General features: G+C 37.6%; 1 long non-coding RNA gene across 1 annotated transcript; it reads right to left on the bottom strand.

Moving 5' to 3' along the window:
- Window positions 1–3341: 3341 nt before the first annotated feature.
- Window positions 3342–25008, bottom strand: LOC115941889 (uncharacterized). The gene is made up of 3 exons (XR_014149284.1): window positions 17616–25008; window positions 7957–8577; window positions 3342–7119 (listed from the first exon to the last, which is right to left on the bottom strand). It is a non-coding gene; the product is annotated as an uncharacterized LOC115941889 (long non-coding RNA).
- Between the last annotated feature and the right edge of the window lie 423 nt (window positions 25009–25431).

Here is a 25431-nt window from a genome sequence, read left to right as displayed (position 1 = left end):
TGCCCCACTTCTTGCTCTCTCACTATCTCTCTCTCAAATAAATAAATAAGACTTTAAAAAAATAATAAAAAATAAAAGGACATAGAAAAGTTAAAAGTAAAAGGATAGGAATAATGCAAATAATAACCAAAGTAAAATTGGTGTGTATATATATAAATATAACACAAAATCAACTTCAAGGGAAAAGGTACTAGAAATAAAGAGGTTTGGGGCGCCTGGGTGGCTCAGTCGGTTAAGCATCTGCCTTCAGCTCAGGTCATGATCCCAGGGTCCTGGGATTGAGCCCCTCGTCAGGCTCTCTGCTCAGCGTGGTGTCTGCTTCTCCCTCTGCCTCTGCCACTCCTCCTGCTCGTGCTCTCTCTCTCTCTCTCTAATAAATAAATAAAATCTTTTAAAAAAATAGATTTCATAATGATAAAAATTTCAATTCACCAGGAAGATATAATTTTAGAATTATATGCACCTGATAATGTGACTACAAAATATGTAAACCAAAAGCTGAACAAGGACAAATAAACAAATCCATATTATATTGAAAGATTTCAGTAAGTGATAAAACAAACAAAAAATAGGGACAAAATACTTGAACAACACAATTAACAAAGTGATCTCATAGACATACATAAAATACTGACTCTAACAACTGTAGAATGCACATTCTTATCAAGTACATGGAAACATTTACAAAAAATTGACGATATGCTGAGTCTTAAAGCAAGTCTCAACAAATTTCAAAGGATTCAAATCATACGGATAATGTTTTCTGACCCCCATACAATGTGGGAAGATAACTTCCAAAATCTCCATTTGCCTGTTGGAAAAATTATAAAATGACTTAAATGGTCAAAAATAAATAATGAGAGAAATTAGAAAATAATTTGAACTGAGTCATAATTTAAAAACCTGAATATTAGAACTTTAAGATGCAGCATGACAGTACTTAGAAGGAAATATATAAACTGAATATATTAGAAAATAATGACTGAAAATTAATAAGCTAGGTATTTAGCTCAAGAGATTAGACAAAAAGAAACAAAATAAAATTAAAGAGAATAGAAGGAAAGAAATAATAAAGATAGAGGACAGCTAACGAAGAAGAACCAACAAAGCTAAAAGTTTCTCCTTTGAAAAGACTAACAAAATTGACAAAACTTTGATGATATTATTCAGGAAAAAAAGAACAAATAACAAATATCAGAAGTAAAAAAGAGAACACCACTACTGATTCTGCACACATAAACAAAAAATAAGAGCATATTATTGACAACTTTGTCAATAATTTTGAAAATTTAAATGAAGTAGAAAAAAATCCTAGAAAAATACAATGTATCAAATTGGCATCAAAAGCAATAAAAAGCAATAGAGGGGCACCTGAGTGGCTCAATCCGTTAAGCATCTGACTCTTGGTTTCAACTCAGGTCATGATTTCTGGGTGGTGGGATCCAGCCCCGCATTGGGTTCCACACTCAGCAAGGAGTCTGCTTGGGATTCTCTCTCTCCCTCTCACTCCCTTCCCCTTGCCCATGCATGGGCATGCACACGCACACACAAGCTCTCTCTCTCTTTCTAAAATAAATAAATAAATAAATAAATAAATAAATAAATAAATCTTTTTTAAAAAGTTTTAAAAACGCAATAGAAAACTCTAAAGTCCTATAACCATTAAAGAAATTAAACCAGTAAAAAAAAAAAAAAAAAAACCTGCCCAGGCCTAGACAACTTTACTCTTATGTTCTCACAAACTTACAAAGAATAAACAATTTCCATTGTGTATAAATTCTTCCAGAGAATAGAAAAATAAGAAATATTGCCCAATTTATTTAATGTGGCTAGCATAATTTTGATACCAAACTTGACAATGACAATATAAGAAAAGATTATTACCAAAAAAATGCTGTGTCAATATTGGTTCAACAATTGTAATAAATGTCTATCACACTAATGCAAGACATTAATAATAGGGAAAATTGTGGGTGGGTGGAGAGGGTATATAGTAACTCTCTAATTTCTGCTCAATTTCTCCAAAAACCAAAGTATATTAATTAAAAATTTTTTAACTGAGAAAAAAAAGAAGAAAATATTATAGACCAAACTCACTTACCAGCATACAGATGGAAAAATTCTAATAGAATATTAGCAAACCTAATCTAGCAACATATAAAAGTAATAATAGGTCATGATTAAGGTGTATTTATCCCAAAAATTCATGGTTCGTTTAATATTCAAAAATTAAGTAATGTAATTCACCATGTTAACAAATTAGAGAAAAATCACATGATCATCTCAATAGATGCAGATGAAACACTTAAAAAGATTTAACACCCATTTATGACTAAACCAAATAGTGCTCGCTTCGGCAGCACATATACTATGACTAAACCAAATAAAACTCTTAGCAAACAAGGAGCAGAAGGTAATTTCTTTAATCTTTACAAAACATAAAGCAAATATCATACTTAATTTAAATGCTGAAATTTTTCCATTGGAAATCAGAAACAGGACAAGGAAGACTGGCTATCACTGTTTCTAATCAACGTTGTAGGGGAGGGCCCATTCATGAAGAAATTTTTAAAAATTAAAAATAAGAAACTAAAGCAGAGGGAAAAAAACCTGTCATTATTTACAGATGATAATGATTTTTATATAAAATCCAAATAAACTTGGAACACCTGGGTGGCTCAGTTGGTTAAGCATCTGCCTTTGGCTCAGGTCATGATCCCAGGGTCCTAGGATTGAGTCTTGTGTCAGGCTCCCTGCTCAGCGGGGAGCCTGCTTCTCCCCCTCCCTCTGCAGCTCCCCCTGCTCATGCTCTCTCTCTCTCTGACAAATAAATAAATAAATAATTTTTTAAAAATCCAAATAAACTGTTAAAATTTAGAACAAAAAGGTTTAGCAAAGTCACTGAAAAATAATGTCCAAAACCTCTATTTCCTCCATATACCAGCAACAAATAGTTACAAAATTTAAGTTTACAAAAGATAGCATTTACAATAGCCTTTGTTTACAATAGCATTAAACATTACCAATTACTTAAGAATAAATCTAATAAAAGATTTCCAACACCGTTATAAAGAAAATCATAAAACTTTGTTCAGAGACATTGAAGGCAACCTAAGTAATGGAGAAGAATACCAGATTCAAGGAACACCCAGTAGTAAAAATATGTAACTTCTCCCCAAATTTATTTATAGATTCACACAATCTTATCAAAATCAAAAGTTTTCATGGAACTTGACAAACTACTTCTAAAATTTATATTGACATGCAAAAGGCCAAAAGCAATCAAGGCACTTTATTAGTTTCCTAGGGATGCTGTATATAACAAAGTACCACAAACTGGATGGCTTAAAACAACAAATTTATTGTCTCATAGTTCAGGTGGCTAGAATTCCAAAATCAAGGTGTTACCAGGTTGATGCGTCCTTTGAAACCTATACAGAGAAACCTTCCTTGTCTTTTCTATCTTCCGGTGGTTTCCTGACAATCTTTGGCTTTCCTTGGTTGGCAGCTGCATAACTCCAAGCTCTGCCTTCATGGTCACATAGCATTCTCTCTGTGTCTGTCTTTATATGGCCATCATCTTTTAAGAACACCAGTCACATTAGAATGAGGGGTCACCCTACTCCAATATGACCTCATCTTAACTAATTACCCCTGCAATCACCGTATTTCCAAATAAGGTCACATTCTGAGGTTTTAGAGATGTCAACATATCTTTTGTGGGGAGGACACAGTTCAGCTCATAACAGCACTTTTAAAGAGAAAGAACCAAGAGGAAAATTTGTTCTAGTAGACAACAAGACATATTACAAAGCTGTAGTAATCAGGACTGTATGGTGTTGCCACAGGGACAAGAAAGTAGAAGAGTAACAGAGCAGGAGAGCTGAGTAATGTCATTGAAATAGGTTTGTGTGACATTTGACTTGTGACAGAGGTGGCACTGCAGAGCAGTGAGGATGGAATGGACTTTCTAAAAGAAGATACCAGGATAATGAGAAAAATGAAATTGGGCTCCTCTTTTATATCATACACAAAACTCAAATCCATTGAATTTTAGAAAATACGGGATGATTCTTCTTGACCTTGGACTAGGGAAGGATTTTTCTAAACAAGCACTAAAAGTACTCATAATAGAAAAAAAAATGACTGATAAATTAAAATTAAAAACTACTTATAAACAACAGTATAGAAAGAGTGGAAATTCAACTCGAAGTGTAGGAAAAGATATTTGCCATGCATATAACTAATAAAGAACTAGTATCCAGAATATAAGAAACTGCTACAAATAACAAGGAAAAGGAAAAGTACACAAGAGTAAAAATGGTGAAAAGATTTGAAAAAGCACTTCACAAAAGAGGAAATTCCAATGACCAATATCATATTTTAAAATGTTTGGTGTCAATGAACAAACATTTCTTCAAAGAAGACATCCAGGTGGTCAGCACACACATGAAAAGATGTTCAACATCACTCATCATCAGGGTTATCCAAATCAAAACCACAATGAGATATCACCTCAGACTTGTCAGTATGCCTACAATCAAAAACACAAGAAACAACAAGTGTTGGTGAGGATGTAGAGAAAAGGGAATCTTTGTGCACTGTTGGTGGGAATGCAAACTGGTGCAGCCACTGTGAAAGACAGTATGGATGTTCCTCAAAAAATTAAAAATAGAACTACCCTACAATCCAGGAATTGCACTGCTGGATGTTTACCCAAAGAATACAACAACACTAATTCAAAAGGATATATGCACCCCTTTGTTTATTGCAGCATTATTTACAGTAGCCAAATTATGGAAGCACCCAAAGTGTCCATCAATAGATGAATGGGTAAAGATGTGGTATACATATACATAGAATATTATTCAGCCATGAAAAAGAATGAAATCTTGCCATTTGCAATGACAGGGATGGAGCTAGAGAGTATAATGCTAAGTGAAATAAGTCAGAAAAAGACAAATATCATATGATTTCACTTATATGTGGAATTTAAGAAACAAAACAAATGGGGGCATGTGGCTGGCTCAATCAGTAGAGCATGCAACTCTTGATCTCAGGGTTGTGAGTTCAAGCCCCAAATTGGGTGTAGAGATTACTTAAAAAATAAAGTCTTAAAAAAAAAGAAACAAAACAAATGAACGAAGGAGGAAAAAAGAGGGAGACAAACCAAGAAACAGACTCTTAACTATATAGAACAAACTGATGGTTACCAGAGGGGAAGTGTATGGGGGGATGGGTGAAATAAGTGATGGGGAATAAGGAGTGCACTTCTTGTGATGAGCCCCAGATGTTCTATGGAAGTGTGAATCACTATATTATACAAAAGGAGGCATGTAAAGTAGAGAAGATTTGAGCATATAGGTGACAAGTTCCATTTTGTACATTATGATACCGAGGTTCCAGAACATCTCCCACTGCTGATATTTAGCTGACCATTGGAATTAGATCTTGTATATATTTTATAAGTATGTGTTATGGGTTGAATGTTTGTATCTCCCAAAAATTTATTTGTTGAGCACTAATCCCCAATTAAATGATGTTTGGGAGTGGGGTCTTTGGGAGATAATTAGGCTTAGATGAGGCATGAGGATGGGGCACCATGATGGAGTTAGTGTCCTTATAAGAAGAGGATGAAAGACTGGAGTTTTGTCTCTCCACTATGTGAGGACACAGCAAGAAGGTGGCTGTCTACAAGCTAAAATGAGATTCTTTACAAGGGAACCAAAGTGGCTGGCATCTTGATCCTGGGCTTCCCACCCTCCAGAACTGTGGGTAATAAATTTTTGTTGCTTAAGCTACTAAGTCTATGGTATTTTGTTACAATAGCCCAAACTGACTAATACAATATGGGAGGGAAAAAGAGAGGGAAAGTCATCTAGTAGAGAAGGTGGGGCTGTAGATATGGATTTGGAGGTCAACCACATACAGCTAACAGTGGATCTCAAGAGATCAGATAAGCCTAAAATTGAATAAAAATAAAGAAAAAGAAGAAAAGATGCTAAGATCAAATCCTTGAGGAACAACTAAAGCTATAGAAGAAAGAATGAGACAAATAATTGTTGGCAGAGAGGTGGGGAAACCAGGAGAATATAATGTAAAGAAGCCAAAAGACAGGGCATCTGGGTGATTAAGTCAGCTAAGCGTCTGACTCTTGGTTTTGGCTCAGGTCATGATCTCAGGATTCTGAGATCAAGATTGAGCCCACCCCACCTCGGGCTCCCCACTTAGTGCAGAGTCTGCTGGAGATTCTTTCTCCCTCTCCCTCTCCCTCTGCCCCTACCCCAGCACACAGGCACTCTTGCTCTTTCTCTCTCTCTCAATCTCTCCAGTAAATAAATAAAGAATCTTAAAAGAAGAAGAGGAAGAAGCCAGAATAGGAAAGAGTTTCAGGATTTGGCCAACAGTGGGTTAGAGAACTGAGAGAAAGCGATTGTGCTCAATGACAAACAGAACAATTTTTAGTCACCTTAAAAAGAGTGGTTTCAGTGGATTGCTGAGGGCAGAAGTCAGGCTACAAAATTATGGAATTTCTGGATCACCCTAACGCAGAGGAAGTGAATATGGTCCCTTCAAGACTTTTGGTAGTGAAAGGGAAATAACATGAGAGTAGTAAAGTCAGAAGAAAGGGACTTTTTCTAGATGAAGAAGAGTACTATGGTTTTAGAAAGACCACAATGAGGAAATATTAAAGATGCAAGGTGGTGTTCAGAGTGGATAAATGAAGGAACAATGTTCTGAGAGATGGAAGAGCACAAGTGCAGGAGCTAGTCTTTGAAAGGAGGAAGAACACACCCTGTTTGAGGCAGAAGAATCTTCAATCTAAAGTGTATAACATGAAATGAAAACTCATCAGAGACCAAAGCATTAATAAAAGAAAAGTAAACTCTTGTGCACTGTTGGTGGGAAGTTAAATTGGTGCAGCCACTGTGGAAAACAGTATGGAGATTCCTCAAAAAATTAAAAATGAGGGCACCTGGGTGGCTCAGATGGTTGAGCGTCTGCCTTCAGTTCAAGTCATGGTCTCCAGGTCCTGGGATTGAGCCCCGCGTCGGGCTCCCAGTTCAGCAGGGAGTCTGCTTCTCCCTCTCCCTCACTTCACCCCTGCTTGTGCTCTCTCTGTCAAATGAATAAATTTCAAAAAATTAAAAATGGAACTGCTATGTAGTCCAGAAATTCCACTTCTGGGTATTTATTTAAAGAAAACAAAAACACTAACTCAAAAAGATATATGCACCCTATGTTCACTGCAGCATTATTTATAAAAGCCAAGATATGGGAACAACATAAGTGTCCATCAACAGATGAATGGATAAAGAAAATTTGATATAGATATAGGGATAGATCTAGATGGATATAGAGCGAGAGAGAATGAAATATTATTTAGTCATAAGAAAGAATAAAATCTTGCCATTTGTGACAACATGGATGGACCTTGAGGGCATTACTCTAGGTGAAATAAGTCACTTATTAAGTCATAGAAAGACAAATACAGCATGATCCCACTTATACGAAGAATCTTTAAAAAAAAAAAAAAAGACAACCCAGCTCATAGATACATAAAATGGATTGCTTGGTACCAGAGGCAAGGAAGAGTTGGGGAAGGGGGAACAGCATTGGGGAGAAATGAGTGAAGGAAGTCAAAAGGAACAAACTTCCAGTTATAAAATAAGTAAAGAGATATAATTTACAGCATGATGACTACAGTTAATAATACTATATTGCATAATTGAAAGCTGCTAAGAGTAGATCTTTTAAGAAAGAAAGTATTTTTACTTTTAATGCCTTAAAATGAAGTCCAGTCATTAAGAGAATTGATTCCCCAAATAAAGAATACAGCAGCTATTTAAGGAAAAAAAAATGCAAGGTTACCAAGGTAACAATAAACTTGTTTATGGTGGGCAAAAGCAGACATTTCCTCACATGGTTACCACATGGGCAAGGATCACCACCTACCTGTAGATGGCAGAAGTTGGGGATGAATATTTTTTCATCAGGGACTTCTCAGTAAGGACTCAGAAAGGTTTCATTACTCAGGGGCTCATGTTAGACGTGTTGTTGCTTTGGGTTTGTTTTTACTATGGTCCATGATGTGCTTTCCATGTTGCTCTCAGAATTACAGTCATCTGTAGGCAATGAATGTGTCTGTGATAAAGTGTAGACCTTGAGGAAAATGCAAAATGCTTGAGATGGACAGTGTAGGAAACATGAAAGGGAGTCAGTTGTAGATTGCATTCCAAATACCCCAAAATACCAAAGAGGGTGAAAACAGGAAAGTTATCCAATCCACCCTCATCAGTATGTTTGGAGGGGGAAAATGAGGCCTAGAGAAATGGCTTAATGAAAAGCAAAGTTTGGAACATAGGACTGTCAACCCATAGTCCAGTGTTCTTTATGCCTTACCATATTGCCATGTAAAATCAAAGTTTTCTGGAGCCCAATTCCTTGTGAGTTATGTAATGTGTGCATAGGAATGGAATCCTAGCATGAACAGTAAAATAAGCAGTTCCCATACTTTCAGATGCCAGGTAGGTGTCTTTGATTATCCTTATTCTGGTCTTTGCCAAACTCTCTGGTCTAGGAGAGAAAAAAAGGCACACGATATTTCCTTTTTAAATTCCTAAAATAAATTATAAGCACTATAGGGACAAATTTAGAATAAAAAGTTATCTAATAGTATAGGATTTTATAATAAGCTGGTATTTAAAAAATATTTCCTATAGCCTCTTAATTTCTAAATTTAATCAAGAGCTCATTTAGAGTGAGATAAATTAATCTGAGGAACTATTAAAATAAAGGTACTTATTTAATCACAAAATCTATTAAAATATTGAATATTTCTAAATCTCTTACTAATATGAAATCATATTACTTAGTTGTTCTGGAAATAAAAAGAAATTTAAGTACAGCTTGAAGACAAGAATAAAAGGGTAGGTTAGAGAAACACTTCATTAATCTTCTACTACATTTTAATCATCCCAGAGAACAGTAAAATGTTGATGTGTGTAAAATAGCCAAATGAAGCTAATCAATTTATACAAAAATGAGAAAGTTATGGAAAATGTCTTTCTATAAAATTGTGGTACTAGTTTTTAAATGATCAGTTTCTGTTTTTAATTATCTTCTAATTTGCAGAACAGCAATCTGAATATATACTCTAGGAAAAATCATAATTAGATAAGGCTCATTTTCTTAAAGTTATCCATGTTAGATCTGAATGTGAAGAGTTGTCAAAAATAATCTCAAGGCAGCTGTTTCCAATTATGCTTATTTTGACAACTGAAAATGAGTAAACAAACCAAAAATAGTTTAATATTTTGACCAATGTAGCTCCTTAATACTAAACAAAATAATTATGCTTTATATTGGTATAAAATTTAAGAAGCATATTTTAATGTTTAAACAGAAAGGAATTATTTTCTTAAATTCTGCAAAAGTTAATTATTATACAAATTCAGGTAGATGATGTACAAAGTATATCTTCATAAACAAAAATTCCAAATCCTCATCAGTAAATGAGATATTCAAATCCACTCAACACAAGCATTCATAAAAGGTTTCCACCATATTTGATATTTGAGGAAAGAGTCAAGTATAATGTCAATACCATTAATAATATAAATATGACTCAGATTTCCTAAATACTCTCCATTCTGCTAAGAGTAGATTCCTACCAACCTTCATTCTTTAAAAACAACAACAAACTTTTTTTTTTTTAAAGATTTTATTTATTTATTTGACAGAGAGAGAGGGGAACACAAGTAGGCAGAGAGGCAGGCAGAGGGAGAGGGAGAAGCAGGCTTCCCGCGGAGCAGGGAGCCCAATGCCGGGCTCGATCCCAGGACCCTGGGATCATGACCTGAGCCGAAGGCAGACGCTTAACAACTGAGCCACCCAGGCGCCCCAACAACAAACTTTTATAGGAATGTCAACTGTTTGGAAGGAATATTTTTTCATATATGGAAACAAAGTATAAGTAATACAGATGAGGCAGAAAGAGGAAAAAGAAACATGAACAAGAGTTGTCAAGCATACAAAAGTCCAAGAATAATACAGTGCAAACAGCACAGGAATCTGGGTTTTCCTCATCTAGACTGCTATGAAATATTGGGGACAGCATTTTATCTTTGTACTTTTTGGTACACAATTGATGGATTGTTGAACGTTACATCTGAAATTAGTGATGTTCTAGAGGTTGGCTAATTGAATAAAACAAACAAACAAAAAACGATCAAAACATCTTTAAAATTAGGACCCATTCTTCCTTCATTACAAATCTGCATTTTTCTTTGAAGCTTGCATTAAGACCTTTTTATGGAAGTAAGAGGGACTTTTCTCCATAGAAAACAAGTAAGGTCTGTACCTCTGAAACAAATAATACATTATATGTTAAAAAAAAGAGAGAGAGAGAGAGAGAGAAAATAGTAGGAAGGGAAAAATGAAGGGGGGGAAATGAACCATGAGAGACTATGGACTCTGAGAAACAAACTGAGGGTTCTAGAGGGGAGGGGGTGGGAGGATGGGTTAGCCTGGTGATGGTTATTAAAGAGGGCACGTTCTGCACGGGGCACTGGGTGTTATGCACAAACAATGAATCATGGAACACTACATCAAAAACTAATGATGTAATGTATGGTGATTAACATAATAAAATTAAATTTAAAAAAAAGAAAACAAGTAAGGATTCCAAGGCGGCTTTGACCATATGCATTAGGGCCTATAAAACCCTAGAAGGCCTGCCTGCTCCCAGACACCTGTCCAATTATCCTGACATCATCTGAAATTTCCACTAATTTGTTATATTAGCAGAGTTTCTTTGGGGATAAGGAATTAATTCTAAAAGACTCCTATTGTAAAAGTGCAAAATGTTATTTGATGTTAATATTTTTCAACCAGCTATCTAGCTGTACGTGGCTGGGAACAGGTGTGTATAAGGGAAGCAGACCCAGTTATTTCAGGGCAATGGATATCCCATCCTTCCTGTGGTTGGTAATGATGAGGAAAAGATCCAGAGCATGGGGTACTGCTTAAAGGCAAATACGTGAGGGCTCTGAGGGTGGAGTCCTTAAACAAAGCCATGTGGGAACAGCCATGTTGTACCAGACACTTGGGGATAGTAGGAGAACCATAGAACCACATTTGCCTACTTCACCATTTGATTTCCCATAAGAAGTATTCACAGTATAATAGCATGTTGAACGTTCCAGAAGAAAGCAACAGGTTACAGTACTGTAAGATTTATGCCTTTCCACACTTGATACAATGGGCTGTTTCTTCATATATCTGTGCCTGCTTTCTGCATTTCTTTTCCTGCTTACCCCAAATTCCTTATGTGCCTAATCCTGCAGCAGCCAGGCATAAAACACAGGACCAGTCAGGACCATTCTACCTGAATGTTAAACAATTCAGACTAAAGGGCAGGAGGAAGCAGAGAGTAGCCATCCTTGTATATTTCTAAAATGAAATGCCATGACTTCCCTTATTGGAAATGTCAAGCCATCCCATGGACTAACATTAGGATCAAAACCAGATGATTATCCTGTTTTTCCCAAGAAAAAATTACACTCTACTTCATTTAAAAGCCAGAATCTAATTTTTATCTTAAAAAAAAAAAACAGCTCTTTAAAGTAAATATTTCCCCAAAAGAAAACCACCTAATTTACTTGGGTGGAGGGGAGGAAAGGAATAAAAAAGGAAAAGAGAAATAAATTGAGGTTTGTGTGAGGCATAAGTAATTTGAACTCTGGACATGGACATGGATCTTTACCATTAGTAATTGTTCTGCTATTCCGGGGGAGAGCAGAGATGAAGCTAGGGTTGAAAACAATTCAGAATTGACCAGAGATGAAAGCACTAATTCCAGTGCGGGTGGGGGATAGGATTCAAAATACTGGAAAGCTTTGTTTTCCTCACCCTGTGTCTTGGAACCGCCAGATCAGAAGTTGGCAACTCTATATTAAACATCATAACAGCTGGGATGAGGAAACTCTTCACAGAAGGGCCACCCCAAAAGTCAGGAATGAAAAAATGCTAGAGGAATAAACACAACAAAATCCCTCAGGAAAATATATCTGGCCACTGGGTGGGTATCAGCCTTGTGTCATACTTGGTATGCACTGGAATTTTCTTCCTTTAAAATAAAGACTACTTTTCCTTTGAGAAAGTTGCCTGTTTTTTAGGTATTCACCCATCTTTCACAGAAAACTTCAATTCTAAGCATATATTGCTCATAAGGCTTTTTAGGGGAAATGTGAGCCCAATCCCTTAACCTAGAGCTTAAAAACATTACATATAATAGTCACTGGACAAGAAAAAAGAGGAAATGCTGAACAATTTCTCCTCTTGGGAGAAACAGGTTGGTTTTCTACAATGTCATTGACCCTGAAGGGCATATAAGACTATTTCTACACAAGAGAAGGTTTGCACTAAATTTGGCCCTAAAAGTTCATAGCTTTGCCTTCACATTATTTATTGGCCCTCTTCCCACCCTCTCATGACCTCTTATGCTCATCATGTGGTATGAACACTGAGAACATTTAAAAACTACAAGGTGAGAACCTAACCCATGAGCAGGCACTCAGAAGACCCTGGAAAATAATGTTGAAACACGATCAAAATCAAAGGCAGAAAGAGTATCCAAATAGGCAACAAAAGATTCAGTTCCTTAAATGAGCTTTTTAACATTAAAGAGAAATCCAGAAAAACAAAGATTTCATAATATAATTTGTGCTTTTCCCCCATTGAACAATGAATTCTCTAAGTATATGTAATAAAACACTAGAATGTATTGACTTCAAGTTGCAACATGGGTAGATGTATTTTCTTCTCTATACTAAGGAAGAAATAGATTTCAAGTGTAATACATGACATTTGTGTTAGACTTTTTTTTCTAACTGACTTTAGGGGAATAAGTTACTGGAATATAGCCCCAGAAGACCTCCTCTGGAAACTTTGAAGAATCTAAGCTAGTTATTGGACAGGGCTTCCTGGAAAAACTAGGTGAGAGCTTCTTTAAGCCAGGGACAGGCTACATAGAGTAATATATTTGAACACTGGCTTGGCAGTCAAGCATATTCTGGGTGTGAATTCTGCTTCTACTAGTCACCATATTGGTGATCTCAGGCAAGTTACTTAGCCCCTAGAAGCACGGTTTCTGGGCTATAAAAATGAAGGTAATGCCAACCTCTTCAAAAGGGTTGTTGGAAGAATTAAATGAAGCAATGTAAGTATTGGCAAATGAAATGCAAATAATGATAATAATAGTAATAATAGCTAAAGTGTATCTCATGATTATCAAGTGCCAGGCACTGTTACCCAAAACGCAACTTATTATTACTATACTACTGCTATTACTGCTACTACCATATACATTATTTATCAATATATCCCCAGTACCTAGCACAATGCCTAGCATAACTGGCATTCAGTAAATACTTCTTGAATTGAATTAAATTTTTCAGCATTACTTAGACTCAGACAGGCAAGAAGTGAGCAATCCAGTCAACCAAATGAATTGATTCCATATTCACAATATCTACCAAAAAACATGACTGTCATTTTTCATTGAATTTACTTGTTGGGTTTTTTTTTTAATTTGAGTAAACTATATGGAAATTTGGGTAGCATAGACACTAATATTCATGAATGTCTGCAGAAGATAAAACTACAGACCAATTTTGCTTGTAAATACCCTCAATCATGAGTGACCTTAAAGATATGACATGTAGCATTTTGTCATTTTATTGAGAAGCAAATCTGAACCACACACAATAGGAGACCAATATATGAGGATGAGTCCTAAACATGTGTGTGGTGTGTGCCCCAGGAGAGGGCCCATTGAGAAGGAAGCTTTGCCTTTCACTAGATCATTATCACTGTAGTAACTCTCATAAAGCTGTGGAGGAAAGGGCTTCTTTGTGGAATAATAGTCCCACAAAATCGGCCAACACACAGAGCTATAGTAGTATTCACGGATTTGGGAATTCTAAAAGGACCTGGGACAAATTCCTAGTAGATGTCAAGGATATACCATACAGACTGTGATAACTGTGAGAATTAAAATCAGATCACATAAAAGCTATTCAGTTGGAAGACCAAACAAATTCTCAGAAATTCAGCAAAAAATGCTGGTGCAAACTTTCAAAATCCAGTTCATCTTTAACTTATCATTTTTCTAAGTGGGATATGTTCATGATGTCCTGTTTAATTATCTTCAGAAACTTTTTTTAAAACCTTTAGAAAATTTTCACATTTTCTAAAATAGTACAAGCAATCAAATGCCAAGCTCACCATAATAAAATGTACATACATAAAATATGAAATTGCTTTGCATTGTAACATTAACTTAACCATATTACAGAGTAAATATTATGTCCTTTTAACATCATAAGAGTAAACTAATGGCTCAGAAACAACATGTGTGATCTGACTAAATTAGTGTTACTATGGAAACTTGATATTTTCAATTTCCCAACCCTTAAGGTCAATTTCAACACTGCAATATGCTGTTTTCCATTCTGCTGCTATAGTTCAGGACAATAGAAAAGCATGCTGTAAATCAAAGTTATTAAAGACGCTAAACTAAAACTGGGAAATAAAAGTAGGAAAAACTATATTCTTCTCTTAAAAAGTTCAATCCTATGTCATCTATGGTTCATTCCATAACCCAAGTCCTCATCTGGCTTGTCTTTCTTTTTCCCAACAGTTTGCTGGCAGATCCACAAACTCAAAATAAATAGAATTTTTCCACTATCTAATTCTGAATTTGGCAGGGAAACTCAATGATGAATCTATTCCTACCTCAAAAAATGTTTTCTTTTATACATTTCACTCACTCATACTCACTCAAGGCAGTAGACTAGAGAAATAACAACTTTAGTGTCCGTGTGTGTATGTGTGTTGGGACTGGGAAGGGGCTTCTATCATATGTGTCTCAGGAATAAGTCAAAATACAAATCCAATCATAATATCTGAAATTTCAAATAGGAATAATCAGTTTTTTCACCACTTCCCCTCTTGGATTCCTTCCAGGCCATCTGAGGAGAAATCTCATAAGGTTTATCACTATGAAGAGGATATTTCTGCATATCCTGAACAAGTAAACACCCCTCACAACGGTGGGTGGTGCTGCAGGCTGATGGCTTCACTTACCCCCCTCAGCTTGGTTCTTTAAAATACAAATGCTTCACAGCCTACACAGACTTTTAACTAGCTTACTTGCATAGAACTTACAGTAGTAAAATAATTTAAACAATAATTTTTATTATTTCCTTCCCCAGGGACAGGTAAGTGAAGGGTTATTGCTATCTAGACAGCTTTCCCTACTCATTTTTTCTTACTTTTTCAAGTTAAACTTAATCCCAGTGACTCTCTACCTACCAAGTCTACCTTCTATTACAAACCTTTTCAAAAAGTCTTAAAAGCTCATTCACTTTAATTTGGAATTAATGCCAGGGAAGTGACACAACATGAACCACCCTGTTCGTTTCCCGTAGGTGCCTAGAAACAATGTATAACTTCTATTTGGAAAGAGACAAACCTGGGTTATACATGGACTTTTACTGTGGAATCTGTTAGCATTTCTTTTTCAAGCATCACCTTCAGTTTATGTGAGGAAACTGTCCCCAGGGCATTATTTTAAGGAGATTTGTGAATTTATACTGCATAATGCCTCCAAATTAATTTTACCAAAGCAATTTTGATCATTTCAGTACCTTACTCAAAAATCCTCAGTGATCCTCTTTCTTTCTCCATTGCCTACAGGCTAAAGTTCTAAAAGGCCCTCAACAATCTGGCAGCAGTTAGTGCCTAGGACCTCACTTCCTTCCCTCCCTACACAGACTCTCCCAACCAGGGGAAGGAGCTACGTTTCTTGTCCAGTGGGTTATAATGTGTGCTGTGGACCAGGGAAAGCTATGTACTGTATTCTAGCCTCTTTTTTTCCAATGGGAGTTTTACTGAAGTTATTCTGTTCTTTCTCCACAATTCCACGTTGGTTGTGTTATAAGTGGACCCCTTAGATCGTAACTGTGAAGAATGGTATCCACACCTGATGGAGAGGAAAGGACAACCCAGAGATCCTGGACTTGCAGCTGACTTGGACTTTGGATTGTCTCTCTTTAGAAAGAGGTTGTAAATGCATATAACAGTGTATCGATAGGGAGGAAGATATGTATGGATGTTGAGCAGCCAGAGAAAGACTGTAGAGGACTCTGTGGGTGCCTCCCAAACATATCACCCACTCCTTTCTGTAGAGCAACCATTCTGTTTGAGTGGCAGCAAACCACATCTCCACCACGAATTAGGTGGACCCTAATTTATCTAAGCTAGTCATTGTTATCCTGTCCCCCTTGAAACAAACATTGGCATAACCCAAACCTAAGTAATTCAGTCGCTGTTATTCTCCTGCCCACTGTGATTGGCTTAGGATGGTGCAATCCCAGCAAATCTGAGAACTTTTTTCAATGGCTAAAAGAGGCAACTCTCTTCTCCTGGATATGAACAAGGAATCATATAGGCTACATGTGGTAATCAGACTTTAAGATGGCCCCCAATGATTCCAGCCTCCTGATATTCACATTTTTGTATAATACCCCTCTCACTGTGTCCCCAAGTTGGTCTGTATGACCAATAGAATAGGGAAGAAGTGATGGTATATAATTTCTTAGATTATGTTATAAAATACTGGGTTCTTTCTCCTCCTTTTCCCTCTCCTTATCCCTTTCCCCCTCTCTCTCTCATCACTTGCTCTGGGGGAAACCAATTGCTATTTCATGGAAACCCATACATAAGCCCATATGATAAAGAACAGAAGTTTCCACCTAACAGCCATATGAGTGAACTTAGAAGTATATTCTCCAGCCCCAGTGAAGCCTTAGATGACCACAGCCTGGCTGACATCTTGATTGCTGCCTTGTGAGAGATTCTGAGAGATTCTGAGAGATTCTCTGATAAGCCATGCCTAGATTCCTGTCACACAGAAACTATGAGAGAATAAATGTTTATTGCTTAATCCATAAATTTTGAGGTAATTTGTTATGCAGCAATAGATAACTCATACACTTGAGGAATCATCTTGCAACTAGCAAGAACACCAAGGTGAAGATAAAGAGAGGGCTATGAGGGTCACAGAGAAATGTAGCTACAGCCCTAATTAATGCATCCCTGCAGCCCACTTTACCTCTAGTTCTCTTTAGTTACATAGGCCAATAAACAAATGCCCTTTATTTTTAAGCTGGTTTGAGTGAGGTTTCCAATACTTGCAAAGAAAAGTTGGTTAATGCAGAATTTGTTTGACAGAACTCAATACCTTCAAACGTGACTTCCAAACCACCCTGATCTCCGCCCATTTGCTCATATAGCAGCCCTTTGTCTCTGAGCACTTTATTCTTACCCATTCTTCACCACACTGTTCAAGCCTCACGTTTTCTGATCTGATGACCACTGCAAGAAGGTTTCTAGCAATCTCAGTTCTGATAGTACTTCTGCTGTCACTTCTGTTCATTTGGCACTTGTCATACATTCTCCCATCTTTGATGAGTATATGTTTATCTAGACTGTAACCTCCTTGAAAGTAAGAACCATTTTTATATACTTCTAATTTCTGTGGCACTTACCACAGAAGGCACTCGTTAAATATTGCCTTTTTGACTCCATCAGTCAGGATTTCTTACACAAAAGTGAACTACTTGGCTTGGAATCAGAGATCTTCATTCTAGCAGGTCAGATGCCAAGATACCTACTGTAGCAATAGGAAAAAAAAGAAGAATTGAGGGGGTTGCCATTTTGCTGGCCCATATTTTCTCAATTTCATCCCATGCACACACAATAATGAAGGATTTTAAAGATGCTACTTGGTTCCTGACAACATCGTCTCATAAAACTTTCTGCATATTTGAAGAGGATGCCAAGCTGTCCAGGTAAGCCATGGCTATTACATATATTTTTGAAGCATATGTAATATCCATTCTAAACAGGCTGAATTCAGAGTACAACTCCAACCCTTAACAACATTCTGGGCAGCTCCCACAGTTTTGAAATGACTATGTTAAAGACATCCAGTCCAATTTAAATCTTCACTTGCAGCTCCTCCCTTTCTGTAAGTCACAGATTTGTGACTAGGGCCTGAAATGGGGAAGGGGACTGATCTTCCCCTTCACTTCTCTCCCCTTTCCTCTAGAGTGGTGGGCTTGAAGGTTGGAGCTTGTAGTCGAAGCAGAGATAGAAAGGGACAAGTATCTGTTTCAGTGCTGCATTGTGTCCTTCTCTTGGCTGATGCTGCTGATTGGCCTCTGGGTGGCAGACATCCCAACACTGGCTCTTCCACGGGGTACGTGTGTGAGGGTTCTTTAGACACTAGTGAGGGACCTCCCTGGGATATGGTCCCCACCTTGTTCTTTTGATACTTCCTCAGTTGCTACCCCTGGCGTTACTCTCACAACCTCTTGTGTAGGGTACTGGCAAGTCAGCTCAAGTCCAGCTACTTTCCATGGAGGCTTCTTGACTCCTGGGAGACCCACACATCACTGCCATGCCACCAGGTAGGTCCAGGCTGCTCTGCTGGCTCACTTCTCTCTGCTCCGTTATCTTACTTTAATTCTCTGTTCCCTGACTCATACAGCCAACTGAGGTCTGATCATCTGGTTTAATGACTAAGAAATAAGATACCCTTATCTTCTTTTCATCCCAATCTCTGCAGATGGTCCTCAGAGCACCCTCAAATGGGGAGCCAGAATATTTTCCACTAGGCCAAAGACTCACAACTTTAACAACATGTCCATCTCCCCTCATCTAGTCAAAAAGTGGATAGGACATGAAGACTGCTTCAGTCTCAGATGATGATGGGCAGGAGGCAGGAAGGAGGTTTCCAGGGGGGAATGGTCAGTTTGTCTGACTCATCAAATCCTGCCGGTGATATCTGGTCCCCGATATTCAGAATAGGTGTACTTTATCCTTAGCTTTGCTCCCAGTTGCCATTGCCCACTCAACACTCTGAAACCCATGGCAAAGAAAGGGAACTTAGAACTTAGTCTGTTGGGAAAAACTAGATTTTTACCTCTGCTTGTCAGCATGAGCTAGCACAATACTATTATGGTAGTCTTAATCCTCCATATTTTCTCACCTGCAATATGAGGATACTATTTACTTGATTGATCAGCTTCATACACGACACAAGCGAAAAACATAGAATCACATTAATTTTATTCAATATTTATCTTGTGTCTCTGGAAGAGCATTCAGTGGAGAAAATATGCCAGTTTCTTAGCACTGATTTACAATCCCAGCTTGTCATGTATTATGTATAAGGTATTAGGACTCTTGTAAGAATTAAATGTGATCATGCATGAGGAGGGCTTGGCATAGAGCAAGTACTCAATATTATCCATCATTATTATTATCATCTCTGTGACGTTACACAAGTCATTTAAGCTCTGAGTCTTCATTTCCTCATTTTTAATTGAGAATAATAATAGAGTTCTGAAGATTCTGTGAAATCATGTTATTTGGAAGCAATTGTAAATTTCTTTGTAAATGTTATATATTGTCTATGAAACAACGACATTGGACCTTTAAAGTATTTTCCTCTTCTAAAATGCTATGCATTTACTATTTGGTATTATGAAGAAGGAAAAGAAAAATGTTCACTTTTCAATAGGGTGTTTTGCAGCAAAAATTGTCTCATTCTACCTATGAACTCACAATTTCCACAGAGTGTAAGAGACTGCTCTTCCCTTCTATCATACTGTCAATTTTTATCTGTTCCCCAAAATATTTTACCTCCTCAATGTGTACATTTCAATCACCTTCACATAACTTAAAATGGAAAGGAAATTACTTAAGAGGCAGTGGAAAACTACCAAAGAATCAGCCAATAAAATTTAGTCATAGGGGTAACTTATTCCAATTCTTAACATCTAAGACACTGGTGGGAAATTTTCTTCCTTCCATCCTACTTTCAAATATGAACACTAATCCCATCACAGAGATATTAACTCCACTTTGGAAATTCCAAATCTTACCATATTCCATTACTGTTGAATAAGGTATAAAGTATATTCAAAAACTAAAGCTTCTTTTTAATCTATTTAATTTACATTCTTTGGCCAATCTGTCAAAAATATCTTGACTGCTCAGCCAACTGAAATTCGAAAGAAACTTAAATCTAAGTGCAATCTTTAAGTACAAAATTGAAACAAACTACTATGTCTGCCTTTAAGGACTAAAATAGTAGTTAATGTATTTTGGCTACTTAAGACTTTCAGACTCACAATTATTTCTAATCATTAAGCTTTGAAATCAAAGATTTTCTTGGCAACAGAATCAACTTCAAGTTTGAAAGTTGGAGCCTCGTTGCAAATTTGCAACTGGCTCTATCTATCCGTCAAGCAAAATATCTTTTGAATGGTCTGAACATATTTATATGGCTCTTTATAATTTGAGAAGTGTCTTTTTTACACACCTTTTATTTAATGTATGAGATTCCTTGGGAGAGAAGCAGAGCAGATAAAGAAAATGTGGTTCAGTGAAGGTCAGTGGCTTACTCAAGATCACAGAAACTGGTAAAGCAGAAAGGAAAACATGGGTCCTCCTGATTCCCAGCCCAGGGATCCTCCCACCATAACGGGCTGCTTTAGAAACCCATGGACTGATGTGAATTCCTAAGAGAACATCTTGCCTATCACCCTGCCACTTATAAGCTAAAATCATGTCAGTTAAAATCAGATACTTAAGATCATGTCCAGCATGGAAAAATGGTTACAACACTTTTCATTTGTTCATTCAGTCATTTGAAAACTATTTGTTGAGGACATACGAAGTGTCCAGCATTGTGCTGGCACTTGGAATGCAGTTGTGAATAAACCAGACATGGTTCTTACAGTTTAGTCATGGAGATAGATTCTATTCACATAATCACACAAGAAATTTATCGCTAATAACCAGAAGTAGGTCCAGAATGAGGACAACATGCTTTGAAAGTGTCTAAAGAGACACCTAGCCTCATCTGAAACATCAGGGGTGGTTGGGATAGGAGCAAGGGGTGGGGTAATAAGGAGCATCCTAGGCCATGGAAGGACACGCCAGGCCAAGAGGTTCACATCCATAGAAGTCCTGAGGCAAGAAGGAAAATCAAACACACTTTATGATAGCAATTTTATTTAAGCAAAGGGAGGAAAGCCTAGCAGGAAATACACCAAATCATTTGTGATGTTTTCTTTTGGAGAGGAATTGGCAATGTTCATTTTCTTATTTATGCTTTATTGAAATGTTCCAAATTTTCTACAATAAAAAAAGAGCTTTGTGATCTTAGGGGAAAGTCAGCCTAAAGAAGTGGGAAGGAGCTGACTAGAATATCTAGTCCCAAAGGTCCCTGTGCGAGAAGGGAAAACAGAGCTCTCTCAGTCACTCCAGGCCAGAAATCCAGGAGCTGAAGTGTGAAGCGGAAAGTAAACAGTACAAGAACATAATTAGCGTTTTGGTGATTTAAAAGGTCCCCAAATACTCAAAATGTATAAAGCTGTGAATGAAAAGGAACAAATGTGTATTGAGCCCTCTTATGGGCCAAGTACTATCCTACACTCTTTATGGCATTTCCTGGGAACAGCAGTGTACAGGTAACAGTGCTTCGTTTCTACAATTTACCCACTGATTGTGTTCCTTTCTCTCACCCTAAACCCTACGAGATGTGTACTATAATCCCATTTCACAAATAAAAATGGAAGTGAGATTTAAAGAGAGGTTAAGTAATTTGCTCAAAGCCAGACATCTATTAGGTCAGAGAGCTGGAATCAAAAGAAAAGTTCTGTTTGACTCCAGAGGACTCCTGTCACCTGCGTAAATGTGATAGAGATTGTTTACATTAAGATTTTCCCATAAGAATTGGGAAAAAGGGGGGCATCTGGGTGGCTCCATCGGTTGGGCGTCTGCCTTCGGCTCAGGTTGTGATCCCGGAGTCCTGGGATCAAGTCCCACATCGGGCTCCTTGCTCAGCGGTCAGCCTGCTTCTCCCTCTGCCTGCTGCTTCCCCTGCTTGTCCTCTCTCTTTCTCTCTCTGACAAATAAATAAATAAAATCTTAAAAAAAAAAAGAATTGGGAAAATGTATGATTATGGTTGTTTTGTTGCTGGCCAGAGGACAGGATTGTGCTGGCAGGATGGTAAAGCACAATAGTTCTAAACACTTACATAGTGCCAGGGTCTGTTCTAAGCGCATTAGAAATCTTGCCTAATTCAATTCTCATAACAAGCATATGAGGTAAGTACTATTATTATCCCTAATTTGCAGATAAGGAAACTGAGTCCCAGAAAGTTTAAAAAAAAAACAAGAGTTTGCCCAATATCACACAGAGCTGTCACTTGAAGCAGGAAAGGTGGATCCAGAATCTGTAGGCCTAACCATCAAGCTACACTTCCTTCCTAAATTCTTCTTTTTTTTTAAAGATTTTATTTATTTGAGAGAGAGAGAGCATGCGTGTAAGCAGGGGGAGGGGCCGAAGGGGAGAGAGAGAACCTCCAGCAGACTCGGCACTGAGCATGGTGCCTAAGCGAGGCTGATGCAGGGCCAGTCTCACCACCTTGAGATCATGACCTCAGTGAAACCAAGAGTCAGAAGCTTAAGTGAGCCACCCAGAGGCCCCTCCTTACTAAATTCTTAACTGACTCTCTTGGTTCCCTCTACATGTGAGTAATCTGTTTCCAAAACTTCCTTCCATCGGCTAGTTCCAAAGACAAGTTCCTTTAGAGGCTTGAAGCAGGTAGAAAACCACTTTGACACTGATTGTCTTTTGCCCAAAAGTCTGAGACCTAGCCTGCAGGAAAGTGCCCCTGATTCTCAGAATGAAAACTGAACAATAATGTTGAAGCTCTTATTGCCCAAAAGCAGCTTGCTTTGTAAAAACAAAGTGTCCAGCTTTGGTTCTCAAACTGGGGCATACATCAGAATCACTCACAGAACTTGTTAAAATGCAGATTGCCGGGCCCCACCCCCAGAGGTTCTGAAGCAGGAGGTCTGGGGTGGGGCTTAGAATTTGCATTCTAACAAGTTGCCAGGTGAAGCTGATGTTGCTGGTGGGGAGACTTTGAGAACCCTTGGCACAGCCTAGTGGAAGGCAAGACCATTCTGGGAAGCAAGACTCTCAGGACTGTCAGCACCTTGCACCTAGCCCTGAAACAGAGTTCTTCCATCGTAGCCCCATCCCATTTTCAATAACCTGATTCCAGGGTAAGAGAATGAGATGAAGAAGAAACCATGCCTCTCAAAACTGCAATGAACCAGGACTAGAAGTGTTTGCTGAAAAACAAAAACTGATTTTTAGGTGGTGGAAGTTTCTTTTTTTTTTTTTTTTTTAATTTTGTTTTATGGTTTCGTTTGGTTTTTATTTGTATTCTAATTGCTATGTCATTCAGGTAATTATCTTTAATCTGAAAGTAAAAACAAGACATACCCAAGGTTTTAAATGTTAGAGTTATATTAATCAGCAAACCTGTAGGTTCACCTACAAGTGTACAAAATAAAAATTCCATTTTACTTTTTGAGTTACAAAGGAAGTCCCCAAACCCAAAATGGTGACTTAAGTAACAACCGAGCGCCCTCTGGTGGGAACGAAATTCTCTGTTGTCCAAAGGCTGCAGGAGTGTTTCCCATGCTAAACAATAACTGAGATTTCCATTACTATTTGAATCCTTTGAAATCGGTGAATGCGTTGTGTATTGAGAACAAATATAAAGAAAAAGACTGACCAGAGGAGAGAGATTTTGGAGAGAACCATTGTGAAAACAGAAGGAAGCTAAATTTTAGATGACATTGATCTAAATCAAATCTGTTACTCCTCAAATTTTTACCCACTAGTTTTAGCTCCACTGATGATTCTTGCATGAATCAATTACTGTGATGATGACAGAAAATATTTTTATTTATATTACAGATTCCAAAGCACCTGAATAACATGTTAATATACATAACTGGGATTCTAGCAAACTCTTGAAATTATCTCAAGTTATAAATAATCTGCTGGTCTCACCTGAAAAGGCCTACAGCTTTTATCGAAGTCATCAGCCTTGTTTCCATTTATTTGACATTTTGTAAAGCTATCTTTTGTGTTTTGTAGAGTGTCCTGACCCACTGCATGAATACCTCTGAATTCACAGCACATACCTATAGGTTCAGAGCCAGACGTAAGGGATTCAGCTCAGGACGTCTTGAAAATATTAATCAAGTCCAAGAGGTAATCTCTAGACTTTGCACAGTTGCTAGTAACCACCAACTGGATTATTATAACATGACATCAATGTTTTCTTACCAACCCTTCACCATCAGAAGAGCCAATGAAAATTTTGAATGAATTGTATTTTTTTATATTTTTTTAAGATTTTATTTATTTATTTATTTGTCAGAGAGATAGCGCACAAGCAGGGGGAGCGGCAGGCAGAGGGAGAAGCAGGCTCCTCTCTGAGGAAGGAGCCCAAAGCAGGACTCGATCCCAGGATCCTGGGATCATGACCTGAGCCAAAGGCAGATGCTTAACTGACTGAGCCACCTAGGCATCCCGAATGAATTATATTTTTGAACATGGTAACTGAATTAGACTTATATTTTGCATTTCCTTCCTTTTAGAATTCTAATAATAGTGGCTAGTATTTGATGAATGCAAACTGTGTGCTATTCACAACCTTACTGGATGAATATTCTTGCTATTTTCTTTTTCCAGATCAGGAAACTCAGACTTACTGTGGTTAGAACACTCATCCAAGTACACACAGCTAATAAAAAGCACAGCAGAAACTTAAAGCCAAGAATTCTTTTTTTTTTTTTAAGACTTTATTTATTTGACAGAGAGAGACAGCGAGAGCAGGAACACAAGCAGGGGGAGTGGGAGAGGGAGAAGCAGGCTTCCAGCAGAGCAGGGAGCCCAAAGCAGGACTCTGGGATCATGACCTGAGCTGAAGGCAGACGCTTAAAAACTGACCACCTAGGTGCCCTAAAGCCAAGAATTCTTAACTACAGTCTTAACCAGTAGGGCACACTGCCTCCACCCCACCACACCACACACACACCACGCTGCCCCCCCCCTTTTTTTAAATCTCTTTGCCTGTAACAAAGAAAAAGACAAGTAGGGACAGAAGTAGTCTTCTCTTTGAGGGTGTCCCTACTACTCTTATCACACATTATCTTTATAAACCTGTTTCTTTATTAGACTCCTTTATATCTATGAGTCAGCACCATCTTCTCAATCCCTTATAATCTAAGCATTTATAACCTTTGGCCTGAGCCACACTCTCAAATGCAATGAATTACCCAATCTTTTTCACTTTCAGTCCCCTCCTCTCCATTCCCGTATCTAGCATGGTGCAGTGTCCCGACTCTTCTATCTGGCTTCAATCTCTCCACCTCTATTTTGTCTCATGCAATACCTCAGATCATTCTTCCCAAAGCATG

The sequence above is a fragment of the Leptonychotes weddellii genome, chromosome 10 (assembly GCF_054177405.1).
Source record: "Leptonychotes weddellii isolate Sample4059 chromosome 10, ASM5417740v2, whole genome shotgun sequence".
Lineage (NCBI taxonomy): Eukaryota > Metazoa > Chordata > Mammalia > Carnivora > Phocidae > Leptonychotes > Leptonychotes weddellii.
The sequence above is the reverse complement of the archived record's forward strand: the minus strand, read 5'-3'. Positions and strand labels throughout refer to the sequence as shown.